Source organism: Plectropomus leopardus, chromosome 7, assembly GCF_008729295.1.
Source record: "Plectropomus leopardus isolate mb chromosome 7, YSFRI_Pleo_2.0, whole genome shotgun sequence".
Classification (NCBI taxonomy): domain Eukaryota; kingdom Metazoa; phylum Chordata; class Actinopteri; order Perciformes; family Serranidae; genus Plectropomus; species Plectropomus leopardus.
The window spans coordinates 8039724-8053429 of NC_056469.1; the positions used below are offsets into that span (position 1 = coordinate 8039724).

General features: G+C 40.1%; 1 protein-coding gene across 1 annotated transcript in view; it reads right to left on the reverse strand.

The window, feature by feature from the left end:
* The window catches only part of snap91a (synaptosome associated protein 91a), a 74879-nt gene that overhangs the window by 59589 nt on the left and 1584 nt on the right, over positions 1-13706 (reverse strand). The window lies entirely within an intron of this gene.

A 13706-nucleotide genomic window follows, 5' to 3' on the forward strand; every position in this document is an offset into this window, starting at 1 on the left:
TATTTCTGGCATGTGCAGGTTATGCTCCAAGGCAGGAGACAGAGACAGATATCCGCCCCAGATGCTGAGCCAAATAACGCAGCCAAAATTGTTTGTTTTTTTATTTCTTTCTCTGACAGGGAAAATCAGTATCTGTGTGGGTGCTAAAAGTCTGCCTTGACTGAAGAAGCACAGGAAGGACGGGTGGTGGGAATGTAGTCTAACTGTAGCATGAAGGGGTAAATTGTGGTAGTTTGCAGAAAAGGTTATTCCCCTTCTATTTAACTCAGCCCATTAAAAGGCAAATCAGAGCTGTCTCTTCAGGTAACATCTCAGCCTGATTTGGGTCAGTTCTGCTCAATACAAATCTGATAAACTTTGACTCAGAACATCTAAACCAAGCAGGCAGCATGTATAGGATCTGATGGTGTTACTGGAATAAATTCCTAATAAAAATGTTAAAAACTATCAAACGAAATCCAAAACAAATTCCTAGAGCTGCACAGTAAGGAGCGCAGATGATGAAAGCTTGAGCGCAGATATTCCCAGGGGTGTCTCGTGGTTGCACGAGTGACTAATCAAATAATCTAGGAAGTCAAAAAGCACTCCACTATACAGGTTAACATCTGAGGTCTGCAATAATCTCTCCCGTTGACAGCAAGCACTGTGAGTGACTTCCACCGTCACATTAACTCTGTGCGAAATAAGTAGGGTACCATACATAACAGCAGAGCCTGGATACACATGGATATGTATGACAAGTTTATCAGAAAGCATCTGACTACTTATTGGAATTTTCATATGCAGGACAATACAGCTCAGTGAAAACCGAAGTAAACAGATTGCTTAAATCCAACTGACCAGCTAGCCACACGGCAAGTGTGTTTTTGGGTTTCTCCACAACATTACCAACTCTATCCTGCTCTTTATTCAATTGGGGGAGGTTTACACTAAACAATCCAGTCAGTGTTACCAAAGATAGGCTAATAGATTTTAAACACATCAGTTAGTCATCATCCAAAAGCCGTTTCTCTTGTAACTGAAAATACAGACAAGTAATCAACTAGTGCTGGCTAGAAATGAGAAGTCTGCCTTTGTCCACCTCTGTCTAATATCGAGAATTCACTCTTTCAAACAATAATTTGTCAAATCATTGTAAGTGGGTGTTAAGTCTAACATTGTTATAACCCTAACCCTTTTCCAAAGGAAGTAGCAAGCACTAATTCCAAATGTTGTTAAAAAACGACAAACGTCACATGCTCATTTGCATATCGGTGATGTCATCACCGATTAAGATTGAATGGAAACATCCTCAACAAGACATTTGAATGACATGAGAGAGTGCACCTAGCTCAGCAATATCTTGTGCTTCTAATCCAGAAAGTGAGAGCGTCAACATGGAAACTCTCCGTACCTTAACTCCCATGGCAAGTGACGTCTCCTCACCTCCTGCCAGTCCCACACCTACTGCAGAAGAGACAGGGGGAGAGAGCCCACGCTGATAATGGAAAAGTCGTGGACTGCCAGTAACATGCATAGGAAAGAGTTACAATATAATATATTTCTCTCTGAATAGAATGTGGTCTGAATAAATCACAAAATGTGTTTCTATCTGGGTCATAGAAATAAAATAGTGGAAAAAAGTTACTAAATCTAGCAAGAAAGCCATCAAGGTGGCAACACTGGGAAAGCATGGCCAAAATAAAAACTCAAAGTACACTTTATGTAGTTCTTATCACACTGATATTTGTTCAGGTGTTTGTTTTATTAATAAGCTTGGTTTTAATTTGTTATTTGATGTTATAAAAAGGGGATTTGATTGACAGCTGCATGTGCTAATCAGTGTGCTTGTGATAAATGCAGCTGCTTGTGATTGGCCGCCAGGGGTTATGGATGTGAACTCAACACAGCAGAGACAGCTACTGTGTCACAGGCACAAGATGGCAATGACTATCCGGGATATTTGGCTTCATATTTGTACAGTGGGAATAAGTGCCTATGGTGGAAAGCTTTACAGGCGCAATAATGAAGGACGATGGGCCTCACAGTGAACATTCAATTTCTACATACAACAGTCACTACATGATGACCAAAGATTTGTTTAGAGTCACATAGAAGTCTCCAATGCCATGTCTTTCAGCACAATAAGCACATATTTAAGACTCCTCTTGACAGGATAACCATTTTAAAATGAGTGAGCAGGAAACATTACAAAGTCTGCCAGACAGTGTTTTCAACCAACTAATGGAGCTAAGAATAACATAATTAGCTATCAAGCTACAGCTGTCAAATCTGCCAGCAAAAGCAAGCTGTTATTTCAGCTATCAAAATCAACAACTGCTGGTCAGAAATGAGAAGTCCTTTTCTTTTTTTTTTCTTTTTTTTTTTTTTTACCTCAGTCTGAAATCAGAATTTCACTGTTTCAAAAATGTATTTGTCAAATCATTGTCAGTGAGTGGTAGGCCTAAATCTGACATTGTTATTATCACTGCAAACAAGAAAGTGTCTTGCAAGAGAAGAACGCTTGACAGGCACAGTTACAGGGAAGGGTGGGACAGTGGATATTCAGTTTCTAAATTCAGCTGTGACTCTATCACTAAATGACGAACAAAGATTTATCGGGAACCTCACGCAGCGCTCCAGCCAAATTGGATAGTCCACAAATAGTTGCATCACAGAGGCAGAATAATCTTCCTGTGTGAGCGGATGATTCTCAGAAAAACTGTCGTGAAACTTTCGAAACTACTCCAAACTGCTGTAAAACTATTCAAAAGTTCCCACAGGATTCCTCTGTATATCTGGTGATTCAGAGGAACACTTTTTTGTGACACTGTTTTATTGCAAAGTCGGGACCTGAGGCAGAACTCAGCAGTCAGACGGAGTAATAAACGGCAGGAAACCAGAGCCTCCCTGCATTATTAATGTGCAGCCTGGGTGTAGACATGGCCCTTTAATGTTTGAGCTCCTGGAAATGCTGATCTGCTGCTTACCCGCATACTACGACAAAGGACTGTTTACCTATAGTTTATTCTTGGTATGGCAATCCTCAGAGTGTACAGTCTGCCTATTTAAGCACAAGAAATTCCCAACAGATACAACTGCACTGTACTATTAATGCCTTTTCTCCTATACTAGCATGCCCAAGGGCATTGTGACCTCCACAGAAGATCAGAACAAGGACTAAGAGGCATGGGAAGAGGTGGGAGGTATTAAGTAAGGAGAAGCAAATCCGTTTGAATTGGCTGCTCAGATCTGGAGTACATAATGGTCTGATAGCAGCTGTATGAGGGATCCTGGTCGCAGCTCATTAATCTGGACACACGCTGTTGGTAGGACAGTCCACCACCCACACAGTGTTTGATATTAGAGAGAAACTCTGAGGCTTGCAAGGATACCCGGTGTGAGATTAGCACTGCAGTACACACTGAGGCCTCTTACCAGCCTCCTTTCACATTCCTCCGTTTGCTGCAACTCGCCATTAGGAAAGCACTGCACAGAATCATTATAAAGTGGTGAGGAAGAGAGAGAGAAGCAGAGTGGGAGTGGTGGTGAAAAGATAGAGTGGGCGAGGCAGAGAGAGGGAAACATGTGAGGACCAATTGATGGAAGAGAAAGGCATATTTTGCTGTTCTGTGATGTCTTTAAACCTCAATTAAATGCTGATCATTTCTGTATTTGAACTCTCTGCGCTCTGACAGTAGCAAGCTGTCAACCAGATGTTGAAGATGTCCCACTACTGCCTGTTACAGCACATGAAAACTAGTCCTAACACACAGTAGCTGAAGCAATGTGAAATAGCAGTTTCAATGAATATATTCACACTGACAGTGTTGGGCCATCAAGTGGAAGTGCCTAAAAAAGTGTCACTTTGCATCAGTTTTACTGACATTTTCAGGCATACAAAAGAAGTGAATTTTAATATTTTGTTCAAGCTAGGAGTGAAGAAAGGCTGTCCAAATCCTGTTGAAGCTTTTCTAGCACCACATTTCCAGACTGACAGTCCATGGACACCATGGCTTCAGTTGCCAAGAGACATAAAATCCTTTCTACACATCTGGTTGGTTAACAACTGAAGCAAAAACATAATCTCAAAGCAAATTAATACTATTAAGGCATTAATAGTACAGTGGCCTGCTTTCACGAATATTAATATTTCTAGACTGCTGTAACAGGAGTGTCTTTGATAGTTGATGTTTTTATGGCAACACCTGGGGGGCTGAAATTGTGTCCTACAGTAGCTAAAAGGACTCACTTGGGGGGTTTGGGGGCAGCAGCACTGCCATGTGCCTTTGTGGGAGGCTATAGAGTTTTTATTAATGTCACTGAAAAATGTGCCACTATGAGTGGCCATTGGGGGCCTTTTTCCAAAGTTTTTATTTATTTATTTATTTATTTTTTGGAAGCACCAAACGTTTGCCTGCCAATTTACATAGCGGTCAAAAGTCGACTTGTACTGTCCTGGTCCATCATGTGATTCCATGGTTCCCAAAAACACTTTTTCTCATAGACTAACATTGTGAATGAGATATCTGTCAATCAGCTGATATTTTATTTTTCAGCGTAAAGCCGTTGAGCCAGCAGAAGTTAGCTGCTCAGCCACACTCGGATGCCCGGCCACTGTAAGTCTCTTGTGGGACCCATAATGCGAAAGATTTAGAGAATTTCATACTATGGAAATATAGCATTTTTTGGCTTCACGTGCCACTGAGCAACTTTCATATGAATGAATGAATGGGGCCCTGACTTAAATACTATATGCAGGTCTCTTAATACATCTGTGGCGTGGACAAAGCTAGCTAGCTGTTTTCAGGTTTTCGGTTGTTATGCTAAGCTAGGTAAACTGGGTGCTGGCTGTAGCTTCATATTTATGTAGACATGAGTGTATCAATTTTTTCAACGAAGAGAACAAATAAGTCCAAAATGACAAACTATTCCTTTAAACACTAAAAAAAAGTTAAGCTATGTAACTTTCAAATACACCTTGCCTCTCTCAAGTCAAAATAATCCACAGATCTTTAATGCAGAAACAATTTTCTTTCTACCGAACTACCTGCCAACTCCATCACTGCCCAAAAGGAAACATGCATCTACTTATGGACAAGAGGCCAATGCAAACTCACCCATTTATGAGGTTTATCCTGGTTCTGATCATATTTGGGATATGGTGTGTACATGAGCACAGAGAAATTGGGTTATTCACATTACGCATACATACCCCAGTTTCTTTCAGAGTACTCCAGCTAGCATTCAGGTTTCTCATAAATGGAGTATGCTATTTAAATGCTCATACATATTCCAAAAACCCAATTATAAATGGGTTATTGACGTCCATGTGCATTTTCTGGGACATGAACTTTGAGCACCACAAGCTGAATGCCATCTAGTTCCATTATACTGGAGAGAAGGCAGACATCTCTACGGCAGAAAACTCCAACATTAAGCAACTCAGACCAATAACAATCTAGACTGACAAATATCATGACAGGTAAAAGCACACATATTTATTTTTGATTTTGGGGTGAATTGTCCCTTTAACAGGGATGGTTTTGCTAATTAGTTGGCTATTGCAGTATGTAGGATAATAGAAATATTAGAGTAGAAAATGACTAAAGACGTGCACTAACACACATGAGGTTTTGCAGACCCATCCCTTGCTGTCACTTCCCATCCCCCCATGTCAGGGAAACAGTCTGTCTCTCAAATGTGGTAACACACTGATGGTGACTCATATTGTGGGAACAGCACCTTAGCAGCCAAAGGGGACTCAGCACGCTGTTTATGTTTCTCACCGCTTATCCTCCTGCCTCCTCCCCCATCACCAAACACACACACACACACACACACACACACACACACACACACACACCCAGCAGGTCATGTATCCTGCATTTGCTCTGAGCAGAGTATAATCGCATCTCTGTGTTAAAAAACCTGTTAATGAGTGACTAGATTTAGAGCGGCAGTGGAGCTGGTGATAATTATTGCAGCAAAGAATCTCAGCCATGACGTCTTATCAGAAACAAGGTCGTCGTGATGAACATTTTCTGCAGATGTAAAGACGAGCGATAAACAGTGAGAGAGTGAATATTATGGTGAACATTTTCAGAAACACAACCTTGAAGATATAAAGCCGTCCTAAGTCTCTTAACAGCACAGGGATTACGAGGTTGGGGCATCATGAGTGGCAGTAGATAGAGATGGAGGCTATTAGGAGCAGCAGCAGTGGTGGGGCCTGTCTTTGGAAAACAGAGTCGTCTTCATTTGGCAGACATTCAAATCCCACTAGTTCCCTAGCTGCATCCCTCTGGGCCGCAGCTATCCTGCATGTCCTCTGCTCCATGCTCGGGGTCTTTGGAGTCATACTGAGAAGAAGCTCAGTTGTTATTCTGGTCAAACCAGAAAAATACTGCCTTCAAATATACACTCTAAGCCCAAATTCCAGAGTCTGGGAATAATTAGAAATAGTGCTTGTTGCAGGTTCTATTGCCTCATGGTGATAATAATAAGAAAATGAGCCCTTTGACCAAAGTTATTATTTGGCAGCTGCTGGTTTTGGTTAGAAATTAAACAGTGCAGAGATTCTCTGTCCTGCAGTAACAGCATAATGAAGTGGAGCAAAAATGTGCACCAGGCATTTAACTGGCAATTTAAGTGATGCATTCGCCAGATGTTGAGTAATCCACCTAGTCCAATCAATCCAAATGGATAGAACCAAAAACAGCCCTGATAGGGTGTGTGGGGGTTAAGAAGGCCAGTGTAAAAATATGGTGCCACATTGCAGCATCCTGCTCTCTGTCACAAAAATTTTCCTTTGCTAGCTTGTTCAGTAATCACTTTATAATGTATGATTTGTAATATCTGTGCCACAGTGCCACATGACTTATCTCACTATACATCCCTAAATTAAATGACTGAGTGTCAGTAAACTTGGTTTGTGTTCCTCGCTCAATCTTGTACCCCAGGCATGCAACTGTGGCTGCTATTCTGCTAGATGGTCACACTACTGCACCTAGATATTTCAAAAGCTAACTCTTGGGATTAAAAAAGTAAAGTATTTTTGCAGAATATCTCCAATTAAAAGGTTGTCGATATAATTCTTTCAAACATCATTAAATTGTTGTAAATTTACCTGTTATAGCATTATTACCGCAACCAAGATTACAGTAAAATTGGTGCAGGCTGAATTTACCTCTTGAGCAACTTTTCACCTGCTGCGGATATGGGTTGCAAGTAGCAACATATTCAGAAAATTGCTATGAAGACTTAGCAGTGTGGAGCAGGGCTCAAACAATGCTACCACTGATTTACAGGCATTACTTTCAATGCCACAGCCTAATGTGCTGTCTGCATACATGCGTGTTTTTATTTGTGCCTAATGCACATGATACAAACAGAAAGGGTACCCCCTGGTAAAACATTGCTACACAACACGAGTGATCATAAACTCCATGAGGTTCCTTTAATTTATAGTCATGCCTAGTTTACACTCACAACTTTAATCCTGATTTTCCTCTCGCCAACAGTTATTGGAGCTCCCTGACAAAAGCCCTAGATCAGATGCTAATTGGTATTGGCTCAGTGCTCACATAGCTTGAGCGCTTTGTGTGAATTGTTTAAAGATACAAGCCGAGAGGCTTATCGGTGCATTGCCGACACGCCAACCTGTAAGAGGGGTCGCCTGTAACAATGGGAACTTTACAGTATGTGTTGCCTTTGCAACATGACCCAAAGTTGTTGTTGCACCTTGAGGAAACAGGCCATACATGGTTGAAACATTTAAAGACATATGGAAATAGGCTATTTGTGAACATGTGTACCAACGACAACAACTTGAGCATTGTATTACATCTTTTTCAATGTCACTGACCATACAGACTCTTAAGGCCTCCTCCTTGTGAAAGATCTTGTCGTTTGTGAGTCCCTGCTACCAGTCAGTCACAGTGTGAAAACCACGACTTCAAGACTCCAGATTACAAGACAGCAAGTTGTGCAGTGTGAAGAGTACAGCAGTCTGACGACTTTGAAAGTCTCATCGTGTGAACTTTCGTACAAACACTTTCACGTTATAGCACAAAACAGGAAGAGGGTACTATTGTTACTACACATGTTAAGCTTTCAGATTTTGAGTCACCTACAAAAAGCCAATCTTTTTCACAATGGTCTTCTTTGTTCTTAGTAATTATCCTAATGTCCATTCAAGCAGTTGACTCACAGCTGCACCTCCTCTTCTGCACCACCCTGCTCCTATCCAAAAAAAGACACTCAATTGCATCCTCATTCGATCCCTTTTTCTGGGAAACTGCCAATGCCATACACGCACCCCTCTGTGTGTATATGTGTGTGTGTGTGTGTGTGTGTGTGTGTGTGTGTGTGTGTGTGTGTGTGTGTGTGTGTATGTGTGTGTGTGTGTGTGCGCGTGCATGCTGACACAAAAGCAGAGGCACACACATGCAGCCAGTAAGCTATTGAGAGCCTTCTGTAAAACACACTGAGGCCATGGGGGTGTCAGGCAATCTGTGCTGCTGCCTGAGCTCTAATCTTTTAAGAGTTTAGAGGACTTCTGATCTGTATCACATTCATCTGTCAGGCTCTTAAAATAAATGGCAAATGTGTGCCCCAGAGACACATACCTAATAATATGCTATCACTGGGATAACTTTTCTCTTTCAGCTTTTACGTGTCCACAGAGTCTGTGCCCTGAAGAGAGAACCACTTGGTCAAAGTCCACTTTCTTGAACCATAAAGGGGACCTATTATATTTACTACAGTACAGTATTACAAATCAGATGTTCATAGTAAATGTGGACAAAAATTCCAATAATCATGTGTAAAAAAAAATAATCCCAGTGAGCAAAAACCTGAGGCTTCAGGTTTTTTGTTGTTGTCGTCAGCCTGTGGCTGGTTTTTTTTATAAAGTCATCTGTTCCAAACAAGCTACTACAAATGTTTATAATACATAGCCTACACTGCTACATGTAGCTACATGCTAATGTCAGGGAAACCTGTAATCTTGGTTGCAGATAATGTTCATTTCTCCCTAATTTGGATCAGATTCCAGCTGTAAACATGTCTGGTGTGAATATTTTGTTTTTTCCTGTTTTTATTGGTGATTATTCACAGCAGAACATGCTGATATTCTGTGAGGGTGCATGATAGTGCAGACATGGAAGAAACGCTGACCAATCAGAGCAGACAGGGCTTTTTCAGGATGGGAGCTTAAAGAGACAGGCACTAAATGGAACGTTTCAGACGGAGGGTGAATGCAGCTGTTTCAGCACAGACAGTATGAGGAAAATTAAGTGTTTTTTGACCATTTATTTTGACCATGTAAACTCTTTCTAGTAGAAAACCAAAACACAACAAGTATGAACCTGGAAATGTGTAGAATAGGCCCCTTTTAAGGAACAGTCTGTAACTGCTTTACAGTTATGAGTCAGTGTTCAGGTAGAAAACCTAACTAAGAGCTGCCCTGCAAAACTGCAAAAAGGGAAAGATATAAGCCTTGCTCTTCAGACATCCCCCGCACATTAAAAAAACAATGTGTCTCTTTTTACCTGCATTCCAGACTTTTCTAAAAATATCTATTGATGGTGCCTTTGGAAGCTAAAGGACCTACATCAGTCGAAAAGCTCTCTGATTTCAGATTTTCTCAATGTTCACAGGTCACAGCATAGAAAGCTTACTGCCCCGCTGCTCTCTAGAACTAGATCAGCTGAGCATCAGAGCAATAATCATTTGGCCGTCAGTGGAACAATCCATAAGAGATTATTTTTAGATCATGGAAACATATCTGTTGAGACCTGCCTGGATTTAGGATTACAATAATAGCACAAATAAATACTCTCATTATTGTAATGTTTGTAAATGTTGTAGCTGGTGTCAAACAAAGGTTAATGGATGTCTTATGCTTGACATTGCTATGATAGCACTGATCGGATCAATCAACATTATTAAACTGATGCCTCAACTGACTGATGAAACTCACATGTAAAAAGATTCAGATTACAGTCAGAAACCTAGAAAATATGAAATAAAACATGATTTTAATAAGCAGAAGTGCAATTTAAAATATCTTCTCAACATCTTAATATAATTACAATATGTATTAAATTTCTTTAATAGGAGTCACAATGTCCATGAGCCAAACATGCTAAACACATGTTACTGTGTGGTTAATATATATGCTAACAGCAGCAATTAGCCATATCTGAGGCAAACCAAATTAGCAGCATGGGAAGATCTTTGAAGTGAAGCAGGGGGCAAATTAGAAGGATGACCTATTATGTCTGTGGACTGGTACAAAAATACGATGACCTGTAATCCAGTTTTATCAATAATGGATAATGTATACAAAAATGCATTAATGGTTAGTATGATGGCTGTGATGAATAATGTAGTTAAAAGTGTTATAAGGGTGTTTTTGTTGAAGGGGAAATGGTGGCTGTCAAACTCCTCTATGTGAAATAGGATTGTAAAGCTGTAGTGGTGTTGCTGATAGTGTAGGATTGTGTCTACAGCAACAGGTTTCACTGACAGTGGAGGTGAATGTTTCTGCTAGTGGTCACAAAAACAAAAAACTGGACTTCGGTTGCCTCGAGCAGCATATCGAGTAAATGTCAGCCCAGAATGAAACTGAATCTAATCAGACAACATCCCTGAAGCGGTTCCTCCAATGTGAGGTTAATTCACCTTTCACATATTTCAGCAAGCCCTTTACTTAGAAGTGGTTCAATAAAGTAAACAAACAAAACTCTGCTCTGCTTCAACTGAAGGATTCTGCATATAAATGAAAATGGCTGTGCTTTTTGGCTTAACTAATCTGAGCTCTAGGCTTCTTCGATCTAAATTGTGACCTAATCTAGTTCTACATGCTTATGTTTTATTTCATATGGCAGATGTGTCTGGTCATCCTCCTGCTCAGACAGATTTTTAGAAGACCTCAGATGAGCTGGGCTAATCACAACTGTTTATCTTCTATATTGCAGGTTTGAGATGACGACTGACAACTTGCGGAGCCGATGCGTTTTATGCCACATACATGATAATGTCATTTTTTTATCCTAGCGCTGGGGACACAACAGCAGGCATAAACATAGCTTTGCGAAAAGAAGCACAGATGTGCAGCCATGTGGAGCTCTGTTGAAGTACTATTCTAAATTTCTGATGGCAAAATACAGCTACGAGCGTGTGCAGACATATCAGTGCTACACCATCACAGCGAATCTCTGCACACTGTATTCTGTTTACGTTTGTATGTCGCTCAGCACTACATCACATGCAAAAGGTGGTAATCAGGTAAAATTAATTGTTGCCGTATTTAGCTTTAAAGCTAGACTATGATACATTTTGCTGAGCAGCGGCCACTGTGGCCACACGTGGCAATTACAAGTTAATAGCACACAGCATTTGCCTTGATTTCACAAATTTATCTTGAGGCAGTTACTTCAAAGGTCCCATATCATAAAAATACATATAGATTGTTTTATGTTATGAAAATGTGAAGTTGCAATGTAAAAAAAAAACGAACAAAAAAAACATGACAGCCCCGAAGCTTTTTAAGTCAGAAATTTGATACAGTTTCTACGTCAAAAGCAGATAACCAATTCTAGTTGAGATACAGATGTGCACTGCCTCTTCCCTTTCCAGCCAAATGTCTCATTGAGAGAAAAGCAAAGCAAGAGAATATAGTCAAGTTTATTTGTGAAATGCTCAAATGTATCAGTAACTAAACACAAAAGTCAATAAAATGACTTCTCCTGACTAAGGCTAACATTAGCCACTACGAGCTACTAGTCATATGAGACCACAAACAGCTGTGCGCTAGAGGCAAGACATCTGAAAGTAAGGAAATGAGCAAGAGCGTTTTTTGATAAATGCTTAACATTGCTTTGCTTAGAGGAAGTTGGCATCATTTCTTCGTTTGAACTTTTAATATTCTCGCTTTATGTTCACACAATGTGCAGCACAATGTGTGAAAGACTAAATGTTTTTGTGGGAGAGCGTGAGAGCGATATGTGGAAGGCTGAGCTCCCTCTGCACTCACCACAACTAAGTGCTGACTCAGACTTTGGCAAGTGGGCGAGTTTTCCACTTTGTTGTGCTTTGATTTAAAGCAGTTCATCATTCAGTTTTATTTTTTTAGTCTGGGCACCATCAGAAGGGAGGATTGATTTCTCCCGCTGGGTTTGAGTTTGCCAACTTGAACTTGATGCCATTTCTTCAGATTTTATACTGAGAAAATGATAAAGATATCAAAGATATCTGATTAGGATGGGTCTCATCATGTGGTGTAACAGTGCAGGCCTAGTGTAACTGAGTCATCTGTACAGTGACATGTTTTTAATATAATTACACAAATACAGTCACTGCCTATGTATGTATGTTCACTGTTTGTCTGTTAGGTTAAAGTTCAAAGTTTCTCATTTCTTCTTTTACGGTTTTCACAAAGAATTCCTTTTGCCCCCTTTACCACTACTCTTTTGTACTAGTCTCCTGAGTCTTATCACAGAAATCCATGCAATTGTTTTTCAAGGTATATTATGTATAATTGTGTTCTTCACTGTCTCATACTGTTTGTCTCCGCCTGTCAATATATAAATTCAAGCGCAGGGTTACTTTAAGGTAAACTAAACTAACACTCCTGTTTCTGAAGGTTGAGGGCTATTTGTTTGCCTCCTTCAGCCTGATTTTAACATACTGATTGCCAAAGGCCCTTGAAAGGACATACTCCATATCCTACAAGATATAAATCAACATCTAAATAGGTGATACGGGTGGTGAGGTCTCACTGGGCGTATGGGGCCAGTGTAACATCTGAAATAGTGTGCCCGGTACCAGCTGCACTTTCTCGCTCTGCACATTCTTAAAGGTCCCATAACGTAAAATGTAATTTACCCATGTCTTTTTTTAAGAATGTATAGGTGCTATACACATAATGTTAAAGTATCAAAACACTCAATCCACAGAGACATGCACACAGTATGTATTTAGAAACCTTTGCCTTTAAACAAGCTATTAGGACTTATGTGAAGTTGTGATGTCACAATTATACTGTATTAAGGTAGAAAGTGCCACTAAAGTGCTGTTACATCAATTCCTGCAGCTGCAATGACAATGCAGAGACACTAAGGGAGCAGATGTGGAAGACTCAGAAGCACTTACCAATCAGAGCAGACTGGGCTTTTTTTTAGGAAGGCAACTTAAGGAGACTGGCTCAAAAACAGAGCATTTCACACAGAAGGTAAATACAGGTATATTCAGGTACATAGTGTGAGAAAAACATTTCTCCGTTTTTACATCATTAAAGCATGTAAAGATATTTTAGTTGAAACCCAAAATACAAGTACAAAATTGAAAATAAGCATAATAAGAGATGTTTAATGATTACTACAGTCATTCTGCTGTTCTCTGCCACTAACCAAGAGAAGTGGCTCTCATTTTATATATTTATCTTTTGGAAAAAATATGTTTTATACCCTGAATGTCTATCTTTCCACATGGTACCAAAAATGGTATTGCATATTTTTTTCAAGGTATTGTAACAAAGTTAGAAATTTCAGTATTGTGACAACACTGGGCTGGAACATAAATGTAATACTCCGGGTCATGTATGCATTACAAAAGAGCTATTAGAAAATCAAAACCTCAGATACTGTACCATTTGGTGAGCTGCTGCATTTATATGCATGGCGCAAATCTTTGCAGCACCCAGACACTGTGGAGGCCCT